General features: G+C 37.8%; 1 pseudogene; it reads right to left on the minus strand.

Annotated features, from left to right (window-relative positions):
* Positions 1–1,290: 1,290 nt before the first annotated feature.
* Positions 1,291–2,246, minus strand: LOC147454957 (uncharacterized; annotated as a pseudogene).
* Between the last annotated feature and the right edge of the window lie 7,613 nt (positions 2,247–9,859).

Consider the following 9,859-nt stretch of genomic DNA (forward strand, 5'->3'; position numbering starts at 1 on the left):
TTTTTTTCCAACCTTGCACATGCTCACCAAAAATCACCTCAATCAGAGAGTGGGGTTCGAAGGGTTGGTGGCTGGCAGCCCTTGCCCTCAATTTCCAAGCCCGCTTTGATACTAATTGTTGGAAATATAGCTAAAGGAAGGCATGCAAAGATGGAGAAGATGAAGGAGAATCTCAAGAGCACACAATATAAGATTAAGTTTGACTAAGTGCGACAATGCAAAAAAAAAAAAGCTTGCCCTAGAATGATGGGTGTATATACAATCAGGGGAAAAAAACCTCCTAAAGAGAGAAAAAGTGCCTCGACAACCCTAAGTGTGTTCACAATATCACTAGCATAATAGAGTAACACTTCTGAAGTTGAAGTTTAATTGGTACGTATGTTGTGACTCACAAGTTCTTAGTAAATGCTAGATAAATCTTGAGAGGATATCTAATTTGATTCCCTAATGCAATTCAAATGGTCTATATTTTGTGACTACGTATCACTACCATAATCACAAATTCTTAGTAAATGTGGTAGACAAATCTTGAGAGGATATCTAATTTGCATCCCTAGTGCAATTTAAATGGTATATATCTTGTGACTACAATTTTTATTTCCTGAAAAGTTCATAGATAGCTATAGATAGGTGCCCTTAGGTGCCATTATAATTGGAAACCTAGTTTTGAACCCATTTACAAACAATAAAATTCATAAATGGAGACTATTTTGCAATTAATTTATAAGGCTTTGTTATAAGCTAAGATAATCCACTCATCATCGTATTCAAAACACTCAAGTGCTCCAAAATTGACCTTGCCATATGCATGAATTGGTGAGAACTACCCCTCTACATTCTCAAATTGCCAATGAATCAACAATTAATCCTATGTTGCTTGTCCCTTAGTGCATCTCATGTATCCCTTTCCTCAAAATTGTATACATTTGCCAATCACCACTGCAAACAATTTGATGTGCTAGTCTAGCATTCTTTCCAAAGGATTTTAACTAATATATTTTGTAACTTACACGGAGAATGCAATGGCATGATGCCATACTCTATAAATTGTAAGGGGTGCATGAAAATAATTAGAAAAGTTGCATGAAAACACTTGGAAATGCCAAAAATAGATTACTATTAACTAGGAAGAAGGCATACCAAAATAGCCCTTCAGGGAGGCGACCTCCACCACATTGAAGTTTATGTTACACTTTCATTTTCAACAATGAAGTTGTTAATTTCTATCCTCTCTTTTCTAGAGGAAGCACAATCCCCCTACCATATTTTTCTAACCAAATATAGCCTCAGTCATACTTGTGAAGATATCTCTCTTATTACCTGCATATTCTTCATGGCACAATGTAAGTCAAGATTTTGTCTTCTAAGCAACATAATTTCTTCATTCAATCTGCTCTATTCTAAATGCAAAATCTATATTTTCTACTATAAAAGCTGGTGTTTTTCTTCATCCAATGCAAGAGAATCAATGAAGGCTTTTTGTTTGTTTCTTGAAGCTTCTCTTCACACTCTTAAATAGCTTGTTGCAATTTGTGGTTGGCCACACAAAGGGTCTCCTTGGTTTCAAGAAGACCTAATTTTTCATGGCCTATCTTTGCAAGCTCTTGAGCACCTGCTTTCAAGTCAAGATCAAACTTTCTTTTTTGGTCGTCGAGCAAGGTTTTCTCTACTACAAGGACTTCTTTGTGTGTAGAATTTTGCTCAAGCTAAATTTCAACAAACTTCAACTTCTTATGCAGCATAGAGTCCTCAAACCTTAGGAAGTATAAATGTTCAAGCACCTATTTGCTAAGTTGTTTGAGGTTGGCGATGGCATCAACACCTCCCTTTTGGAGATGTGCACAAGATGGACTTGAGCACAGATGCTTGTTCTTCCCATTTGTACTCTACCATGGCTACCCCATGGTGAATCCCTTGATGGCCATCCATACATTTCTTTGTTGCTTGGGCATACAAGAAGATTCAATAGGCACACCATCTCTAGCCATCCTTGCACTGTATCACAACTAGAAGAAGTATTATCAAAAGCGGCTTTATTGGATGCTCTTGCACTAGGAAAAGCTTCACTGAGGAGTTTTTCCTTGTCCTTTGCTATATTTCTTCTATCTAAAATCTCTGCATTAAAGATTGTCTTACCTATTGGCTGCAAAAGAGGCAAGAGGGAGTTTGCCATTGGAGCTATCAGTGGAGAAACCAGGGTGCGTTCTCTTGTTGGAAAGAGTGATTAGAAGAGCCAACGGAGGAGGGAGAAAGTGTGAAAGTCATTATGGGGGAATGCATAGGAACCTTAAAGTCTTACCTTATGGTGAAATGGAGATGATGATTGTTTGGTAGAAATACTTAACGGGCACCTTCCTAGTCTATCACAGTTCCTATATGCCTACAATTTTGATGTACTCATATAAGTTTCCAAAAATCTATGTATAAAAGAGACATCATGATTTTTGAGCCGCATTTTGTACACTCCGAGCTGTAATTCTGTTGTCCTAAACCCAAAAGCCTTGTAAGTCGGTCATTGGCCAAATGAGAAACCCTAGGTATAAAGTTCAAAATCTCTAGTTTAACATTATCTAAAGTTTTGGAAGAGCTTTGTACGTACGGCTGTGAGTGGCAACTCAACAGCACATTGTAATCATTTTTTCTCTTCTCTAGCAATCAAAAATTCAGTTTCAAAAAGTGCATTGTGTTCCTTGTCTCTTGCTCTTTCATTTAAGTATAGTCATTCTCAGTTTTTTTCTGGTTCATAACTACCTGTCTATGAGCTAAATCTACAGTTTTGAGTGCAAAAATGGTTGTTTTTTGACATTTTGACCATAAGAGAGTGATCCTAGACCATAGGGTGACCTTTTTAGCTGCAGTTTTAGGACCTGGACAATGATGGATCGAGATTTTGGTACCTTGTCAAATGACCACCATACTTTGTAGGATTATGCCCTTATGCCTATTATAGTTCCTCCTGAAGTTCCATTGCATTCCGAGATCATTTACTTAACGAAATGGTATGATGACCTAGAGCAGTGAGACATGACATAGGCAGATTCTGCATATTACAGAGTGATAAATTTACTAGTGCTAATGATATATTAGTTCCATAGGCTTACTTCTTGACTTTGACACCTTTAAAGGGTCTATGTGCCCCATCCGAGTCGCTTCCCTGAGTATTGACATTATGTTAGTGCTAAATAGGTATGTTGCAGACATTTGATCACGGTGAACCTCTAGCATTGGCATCGTGGTCGGGGAAATGATCCTTAGGTGGTGAGTGACCTAGTCGTATTCGTAGGCTTCTTTTCCAAAGATTTTGCTACCCATTTTTTGTACACCTTAGTAGTGAAGCAGCTAGACACGGGGTTTAATGCTTGGAAGAGGCTACAAGTCGAGGACTTGCTAGATCTACTCTTGATAGGCAAAGAGAGTTGTGAGTGAGATGCAAAAGGGTTTTCATTCGACATTTTTCTCGATGCTTTGAAAGTATTGTTCCACAATCCATTTCACCTTCAAATTGCATTATTTTGTTTGTTTTTCTTCATAGATTCATTTCACTACCTAGGAGTAGGGTAGGTAGAAACTACTACCATCAAATTTGGACTAAAATTTCAATGCAAAATTGTCAAAAACCCTTAAAATCCAACTGCTCAACTCCAATAAGAGCGTATACCAAAGGCACCTTTTTCCCATCCAATTTGTTCATCCAGGTTTTAGACCCTAATATAGAAACACTCATCACTATCCTCTTGTATGTATTCCTTATAAATCAAGTATTAGCAATCAAGAAATTGCTACCCATATCAATAATCAAAGAATTAGAGCAACAACTACAGGTCTCAACTATGCTTTGTCAAGAGAAAATCTTATCTTCAAGGACAACAACAAAGCTCCATTAAACAATGATTTTCTGTACCACTTAATCCGCATCCGACGGAGCTGCTGCGAAGTTTTCATTTGAATTGAAGTGTAAGCATTTCAAGTTTTTTAATGGTTTGTGACTTCACACTTGCGAGACTTATATTCAATTTTGAGTGCTTAAATCACTATTTTTTGACATATTGACCAAAGGAGAGTGTTATTAAACCTTAGGGCAGCCCGTTTGGGTTGTTTTGTTGTAGTTTTTGTGACCTTTAGGGTACATGATGGATTGCAATTTTGGTACCTTGTCAGATTGCAACCATACTTTGTAGACATGCCCCTTAGACCTAATATAGCTTCCCTTAAAGTTTTGTGGCTATCAAAGTCCGTTTAGTCGTCAAAATGGCATGATGACCTAAAGCGGTGAGAAAATACATAGGCAGATTTTCCGATCTAGGAGTTGGTGATTTTCTTGTTGAGTTGATGTGTTTGCTTGTTAGGTTCACTTCTTGAGGACTGACAACCTCAAAGAGTCTTTGTACCCCATCCGAGTCACTTCCCTGAGTATTGACATTATTACATTAGGGCCAAATAGCTATGCTATAGATGTTCGTCTTGCAGCTACCCGCTAATAACAGGCAAAATTGTGAATCAAATTTTTAAAAGATTTTTTTGCGTGCATGCAAACTCTATCAATTCATCTTGCACCCACCAATCTCCTGAACACCCACTTCCTCGTGTTTGCTCATGTGGTTGTGAGAACCAATTTTCTTAAGGGTGATTTTTAGAATAATAATGATAATAAACACTACTCTCTGGTTGGTCAACCATGTAGAACCCAAAGCAATAGATCGCACACACCCGATGCCTTTTTTTTGCAAATGGGTTGGCCTCATTCTCTCACACTTTATCTCTTGCGCTTTTTTGAAACGGGTTGGCCTCATTCTTACCATCCACTAGCTGGTAGTTGATGCTTCACAGGTTGGTAGTTGTCCTCACCCCCCTTTTTATGCTCCCACCCAATGCCTTGTTGCCATAGTTTGCACCGACAGCCTCGCACACAAACACATTTACACACACACACACACACACACACACACACATTCACATCGATGACTAGTCCACCAGGTGCTCTCCACCTCATACGTTGCATGCCTCACATGATGCCATAACTCACGCCAATCCAACACACTCAACACCAAGCTTCCTTGTTGTTCCTGACATTGTCCACCTACCCACTGGCCCGCCACTCCATGTGATGGCCCTCATGCTGGTTGCCAAAAATTACTCGCACGCAACTTCCAGAAACCTGCTAGCTCATCACGAGTGCCATCCCACTCACTCACCACATACACACTGAGTAACTTCGTATCCCGCAATGCACATGCTTTCATGCAAGTTCGAGGTATGCCCACCCTGACAGAGTTGACCCCAATCCACACACCCCTTGCATGCATACTCATGAATATTGGCATGCACTTGTGCTTCTATCACATATCACACACACGCGCGCACGCGCACACATACACACATAGAGACAGTTCACGTGGACACTTGGTTTGCAACATGTTGGCAACATTTGCCAACTTTTTATGTTCACATGGAATGTTTCCACTAAAAAATTGGCAGCATGTTGCCAACCAGTTTCTAAATGGCTCCATGCCAGGGGGTGGAGCAAGATGGCAACCACAAGTAAGACAAAGAGGAAAAAGTGTTCCTCATTAAATGGTAAAAAAGACAACTCTTCTTTGCACTTCTCTCTCACTTACTTTCATTTTTCTTAAAAAAGAAATCTCTCCCACTCTCTCACGTTTTTAGAGTTTTTCCATGTGAACTCAAAAGGCCAAGTTGACGGTTGGCAACTTGCCAACCACACTCTCACGTGAACTAACTCTTACATCCTTGATACTTGAGGCTAATCGCTGGACCCCCTCAGCCCATACATCTCGCCAAAGCCAGCTCCCATTTGCTCCATCCTTATCGTGTGCAGAGGTTTTCACGATTGTAGGCTATAGACGAAAAAGAAGATCATGGAATTTTTATTTTCCATTTTTCATTTTCTAGAAGTAAACAATGAACCACATGCTAGAATCTAGAGGGGGCTTACACCCTTCTCAAATTCTAGCCCAAAAGCGTGAGTTTATTGTGGCTTGAGGCGTACATAAAATTCAAGAGAGTATGGTGAGAGGAAAGTGAAAAAAAACATTCCGCTTTCATTTGGTGAAAAAAAATGCTCGCAAAATTTTGGCTATAAAATGGCTTTAAAGCACTTGTTTGTCAACCATGAAGGTGTATCTGAGCGTAGCTTAGAGCAATATTTTTTGCTAAATAATTGCTTGAAGTGATTTTTCTTTTATGTAGAAATTGCTAAATTGCTATAAGGTGAAAAGTTTGAACAACTAAAAAGTGTTGCGGCGGTGATGGTTAAGTTGTGATTGATCATAAAAAAAATCAAATACGGAAACAAATTGTTTCATAGCCAACATTTCCTCTCCCTTCTCACTTTGTATGGACAAATTTGCTAATGAGAGCAAAATCAAGATTTGATCGACCGTTTAGAGAGAGTTGATTTTTTTTCCAACACAAGTCCCCCTCTCTGTTTTGTTATGTATGATATACTTGCTACACAAGAGCATGTCGGCATCGATTGTATGTGCTATGATTGTATATGGATTTCCATGCATAAAAAAATGTCATTGCACAAAATTTTTGGCTTAAATACAAGTTCTCCTTGCACTACATGATAAATTCTTTTTCATATGCATTGTGAGCTTCAATTTGAGAGGTACATTGGGCAATGCATATGCGTTGAATACAAAAACCCCGCATAGCATTAAACATTGAGCATTTTTTAATGGCCATGAGATAGCATTAAACTTTTGGGTTTGTGATTGATCATGATTTATTTTAGTGCTTGTGTTGAATGACAGTATGATTGCATATTACTAATGATTGATTCATTTTAAGAAGGATTGTTGGCAAACATGAGCTTTCATTGATCTATGATGGGTCTCGACATTGCTAAACTTGCAATATTTGGCTATTAAGAGACATTCATTTTCATTTCATCAAAAGTTGTCACCTCTAGCTCATTAGAATAACCTCATATTGCACATTTCATTTGAGCCAGTGATTAACCAACTTTCGGTCATGTATGAGAGTTTTTTCAATTGTCAATGTGCTTCCTTAGAAGCATTATCTCTCATTTTTTTGAAGGTGTATGTATAGATTTGCTACCATAGAGCACCATGTGTGTAACCAAAGGAACTTTTTTCCCCTAGGATTTTTTCCCTTTGCAAATTTGGGTATTTCAGACCCTAGCTTTAGGTTTGATAAAGTTTGTTTGTGTGTTTTGGTTTTCAATAAATGGTTTTTAAGGCTTGTGTTTTCTTTAAAGTTTGCTTAAGAAGTTTGGTTTTCAATAAATGAATCAAGAAGCCTTAACAAAAGTGGATGATTTACTCAAGGATGCTCAAAGGAGCACCAATAGGTAAAAGCCTTCCATTACATTTCTCTTTTTCTTATCTCTACATTCTTGCTTGGATCAAGTGATTGCTTGGAGATATGGTTCTTGTCCTTCCAAAAGCTAGGCATACACCTAAAGTTTCAATACTTGACTTTATGAGAAAAACACATCCAAAATTTGGATTTATTTGTGTTAATCATAGGCAATTGACCTTGAACTTAGATTAATATAGGTTCATTTCTTGCTACTCCTAGATTCCTAATGATTGCTTTAATGTTCCTCAACTTTTAACATGACCTAGGGCTATATTCATGCTTTCTTCCCTTAGTCCATTTGCCATAAGTGTCTCTCACTATGAAAGAAATTAAAAAGTGCTAAAAGATGATCAAATGAATGCAAAAAAAAAAGTCCAAAAAGTAGCAAATATGCTACTAGACACAATGAAATCAAATTTGTATATCTAAACTTGTGTCCTAGTGCCTTATTGGCACTTGGCAGGCAAGGGGAACCACCTTGGCTCATTTGGTCAAGTCCCTACATTGAAATTGGACCCATCTTTTGGAAGCAAAATTACTTTGCATGATCTTTCTTTGTACATGTCCTATTTATATTTGTTGGCCTTTGAAGCTAAAAACTTCCTTTATTTTTTGACAACTAGACATTCCTTCCACGAAGGTACCTTCCAAGATGCACACAAGTATGTGCACCAAACTAGAAGGGGGGCAATGTTAGCAACAGCTAACACATGCATCAACAATGTACTCATCATAGGAAGACATGCTATAATATTTTCTATTAGTTGTGTATAGCTTTAACCTTACATTTGTATATCCTATGGAGGTGAGCTTCATTTAATTGTAATACATAACTTCTTGGATTCGACGCCTTTATAAAAAGCCCTTTTGTGGAAAGAGGCTTCATTCTTGAGAGCAATGCCCATGCTTAGAAAGCTGGCGCTAATCCCTTGTAATTATAGAAAGCTGATGATTCTCCTATCTCCTTCTCTAACCTAATGTCTCTATACAAAATCTAGTAACCATTGCCACATCTCCATCTCTTACACCTATGACATGTCTTACACTTTATATCTACGTGTGTGTGTGTGTGTGTGTGTGTGTGTGTGTGTGTGTGGAAAGGAAGTATCTTAATCTTGATTGTGTAAGTGTTTGAGAGAGAGAGAGAGAGAGAGAGACGGTGAAATGTTTCACACACACCTTGAAAAAAAACACATCTACACACATAAGTCATTTGAAGTCGCTTCAAATATCTTTCTTTCTCTCACATGGATCACGATATGTTTGTAATGAATATGATATGTAAAACCATCAAGTGCATGCACTCATCTTTTGACACACATCTGATCTCAATGTTTAGATTTGATAAGACTCAAATCACAAAGCTATGCATGGAAATTTTCTTTTAAGAAGGAGGACATTGTTAAGGGGAGAAGGAGTCGTAGGAGTTGAATCACCATAGTTGTAGGGACTGGATCATGATACACAACTTCAAAAGGTGACATACCATTAGAAGGCTGAGTAGTGTTATTATATGAAAATTGCAAAATATGCAGGTAGTCATATGCAAATTGCAAAATCTGTAGGTAGTAAAAAATATGCAAGAAGTCATCCCATGCGTTGGAATGAGAATGCACATACATTTTAAGTCAATAATATTACAATTTGTTACTCCTATTTTTCCATTTGGTTCTAGATGAAATGAAGAAGTAAAGTGTAGTACCAAGATTTTCAAATAAATGGGTCAACACTATAAACCTTTGTATCTCTACCCAAAAGCAACCTCCTTTTTCTGGGGAGGAGTTGTGAGTAGGTCCAGAGGAGATGGCCACCTCGATAGAGACAGAACTCATACAAGATTGTAGAAAGACTCTCAAACCAAGCTGCATTAAGATAGTTATGCTCATATGGTAGGGTGACATCTATTGATTGTAGAAGTTTTGGATTTAGTGTTGTTTGATAGCTAGGCTATGTGTGTAATGGAAGCTTTCCACAAAATTTGGCCAAGAAATCTCTTCAACTACAATTTGTCTCCCTAATAACCGAATTTCCCTAAGTGACTCCCATATGGTTTGGAAGCTTTAAAAATAGGCACTTTCCAATCTTCTTCACACGGCTCAAATCCGAAGCCAATTATACTTTTCTCAAAATGTTATTCAATCAGCATAAATTTTGGACCCAATCCAATTGACTATTTGCAAATGATGTAAGAGGAATTCTCTCTAAAAATTCTTCATTGCTACAAAGACATATCCAAGGCTTGATCACAAAAGCCAATTATCCTTAGATCCTTGCCAATTTTGAAGCTTTGCCTAGAGTCGCTCTTCCTTACCAAATTCAAGTGAACCAATGCCATACATCCACTCCAAAGTACAAGAAATTATTTTTTTGTTTTCTTTTAAAAATCTATCAATTTTTGCTTGCTACCCCTTATTGTGAGTTGCCAAGATGGGGTCCAATTCTATAGCATCCTAAACAAGGCCTATACATTGCTCAAGATGCATGTGGGTAGTGAGCGACCTTCCAAATTTGA

This window comes from Adiantum capillus-veneris, chromosome 7 (genome assembly GCF_014529385.1).
Source record: "Adiantum capillus-veneris isolate H3 chromosome 7, ASM1452938v2, whole genome shotgun sequence".
Taxonomy (NCBI): Eukaryota; Viridiplantae; Streptophyta; class Polypodiopsida; order Polypodiales; family Pteridaceae; genus Adiantum; species Adiantum capillus-veneris.